The sequence below is a fragment of the Myotis brandtii genome, unplaced genomic scaffold (assembly GCF_000412655.1).
Source record: "Myotis brandtii unplaced genomic scaffold, ASM41265v1 scaffold311, whole genome shotgun sequence".
In the NCBI taxonomy this organism is placed as follows: Eukaryota; Metazoa; Chordata; class Mammalia; order Chiroptera; family Vespertilionidae; genus Myotis; species Myotis brandtii.
In genome coordinates this window covers 889,617-892,495 of record NW_005361913.1, presented here as the reverse complement: position 1 = coordinate 892,495, position 2,879 = coordinate 889,617, and the positions used below count along the sequence as shown (strand labels likewise).

The 2,879-nt window shown below is 35.6% G+C and overlaps 1 protein-coding gene across 1 annotated transcript in view; it reads right to left on the bottom strand.

The window, feature by feature from the left end:
• DCDC2 (doublecortin domain containing 2) overlaps positions 1–2,879 on the bottom strand; it is a gene marked incomplete at its 5' end in the record, with an annotated part of 197,202 nt that overhangs the window by 129,479 nt on the left and 64,844 nt on the right. The gene's annotated exons all lie outside the window — the stretch shown is intronic.

Below are 2,879 nucleotides of genomic sequence, written 5' to 3'. Positions count from 1 at the left end.
CCTAATAGAAAACTACACAAAAAGACAATGCAGATATTTGAAGGTTATAAACAAGAGCAACTAGGTAGATTTCAAGAAAATCATTCAAAAATTATCAGGCTTCCTATACTGCATAATAAATGTTAGTAACATTTGCAAAGGAAATGAAAAGTCCATTGACCTGTCTGCTTGTTCACTGATTATGTAAAAAGAAAATAGCCACCAAAATCCTGGAATGTGTTTGTGTTGAGTTAGTATCAAGACCTTTTCTTTTATAACATTGTACTCCTCTCCCTATAAGTTAACACTTCACCCAGGGTTCTAATTTTCCTGCCTGGACCTGAACCAGGGTTTCTGAACACTGTTTGGACAAGACTATGCTCTTTGGAGAGGTGGGGAGGCTATCCTGTGGACTGTAGATAACAGCACCTTTGGCTTCTACCCCCTCGGTGGTAGTAGTAGCTGGCCCATTTCCAGCTGGGACTACCAGAAATGACTCCAGACACTGGCAAATATCCTCGAGGGGGAAAACTTCCCCTGGTTGAGAAGAACTGGCTTAGACCCGGACATTCTTCTTTCATTTTCCTTCAAAATAGGAAGATCAAAATTCGTAATTAACTTTTATAGCAAGAAATGAAAAGGCAGCATAGCTGTGGATCTGGAAACAGCTAAGATATGACTGGTTTCCTCTACAGGTGGGAAAGAGGCCCTGCATAAATCCTAGCCCATGATTTTAGCTTTTCTTTATGTGACTCTTGTTGACCTGCTTTCTTCCTTTGCTACAAAGACAAGAAGTATAAATAGGAAGTTGAACCAATTTTTATGGAATGCTTTTCATATATAAATATATTGATGTGCAGTGTAGGATCCAACCGTAAAATTTTTTAATGTTCCATTAAGAAAAACTGGGCATATCCCAAGTCAACAGCAACCAAATCTCACTCATATCTGGCATTATATTAAGAATGGACTTCCTCTAAGTATTCAAATGTTCAGGGACATATAACTATATTTTCTTTCCTATATTTGCACTTGCATAAATTTTATTTCTATGTATGAATTTGTTCATATCAATATATGTATGAATAGGTGTATCTTGGGCATGCAGTTGTGTATATATATATTTTTATGCTTTATATTTTTTATTTAGTGGGTTTATATTTATGTATATGTCAAAAGATGCAATTATATCTAATAAAAATCAATATATAAAAACTAGAGGCCCAGTGCACAAAATTCATGCACTCGGGGGGGGGGGTCACTCTCACAGTCCAGGAGCCCTCGGGGGATGTCCAACAGTCGGACATCCTTAGCACTGCTGCGGAGGCAGGAGAGGCTCCCACCACCACTGCTGCGCTCGCCAGCGGTGAGCCCAGCTCAAGGCTTCTGGCTGAGCAGCGCTCCCCCTATGGGAGTGCACTGACCACCAGGGGGCAGCTCCTGCATTAAGTGTCTGCCCCCTGGTGGTCAGTGCATGTCATAGCATGCAATTGAGTGGCCTTAGCATATTGTTAGCATATTACGCATTGATTGGTTGAACAACTGACCACAAGACCAGACACTTAGCATATTAGGCTTTTATTATATAGGATTGAGATCTGTCTTCACTCTTGATCCCAAAATGAAACCCAGAAGGATCAAAGTTTCAAATGAAATTTAAAAGTATGAGACAAAAACATAGAAAAATATTTTTATAATCTTGGAGTGAGAAAGACCTAAACTAGTAATAAAACTTAATGATCAAAAGAAAAGATTGAAAATTCAACTGCATCAAAACTCAATATGTCTTTATGCAAAAAGAAACATAAACAGTATCAAAAATACAGACTGTAAATATATTTAAAACATATGACAAAGGGCCAATTTCCCGAATGTGTAAAGAGTACCTAGAAATCAATAAGACAACTATGCAAAGGCCATGACAGATAGTTCATATGTAATAGAAGATAAATATTGGCAGTTATTCAGATTATAACTTAGCAATGAAGAGCACAGGCTCTGGAGTCATACAACCCACTAATTTGGTTGAATCCAGTCCTGTTAGCCACTATCTACATAATCTTGGGCAAGTAAATTACCCCCTCTGTGTCTCATGTTTCATGAAAAGAGAATAACAACACTACTTATCTCATAGGATTGCTAAATTAAGTTAATAACATAAAGCACTTAGAATAATGCATTGCACAAAAGAAATGCTCAATAGATGTCATTATTGTACATTAAATAAATAAAAATAAACAAAAATAAAATAATACTTTTACCCAACATGAATGAAAAGACAAAATATTAATTTCACAGGACAGATGAGAGTATGTAAAACAGGCCCTCAAGCACTTTTAGTGAGAGTGCAAGTCAGTACAAACTCTTTGGAAGACAGTTGGCAGTATCTATCAAAATCTAAAATGCATTTACCAATAGACACAACAATTTCACTTCTAGACTTTATTCTGCTGATAAACTATTTATATGCAAAGACATGAACATGTAATAGTGAAAGGTTGGAAATGATCTCAGTTTCCATCAAGAGTAGACTATTAAAATAGATTAGGGCACACTCATAAAATGGAATATTTTGCAGACGTTAAAAATAATACAATATAATACGATAGAGCTATTTGTGCTAATAAAAATCTCCAAGATTTGTTGTTACAGTAAAATGGGGAATATCTATAATACAGTTAACAAAATAGTCTAAAAAAATAAGATATATTTATATATTTATTCATGTGTGTATGTGAGTTACCATTTGTGTTTTTTTTAAAATAAAAGATTCATAGGCTTCTCTATGCATAGAATATTTCTGGAATAATGCTGGAAAGAGGAACTGGGGAGCCAGAGGGAGATAAATGGTTTTTATTTATATCTTTTGTCCTGTTTGAAATACTTTTTACCAAAGGTGA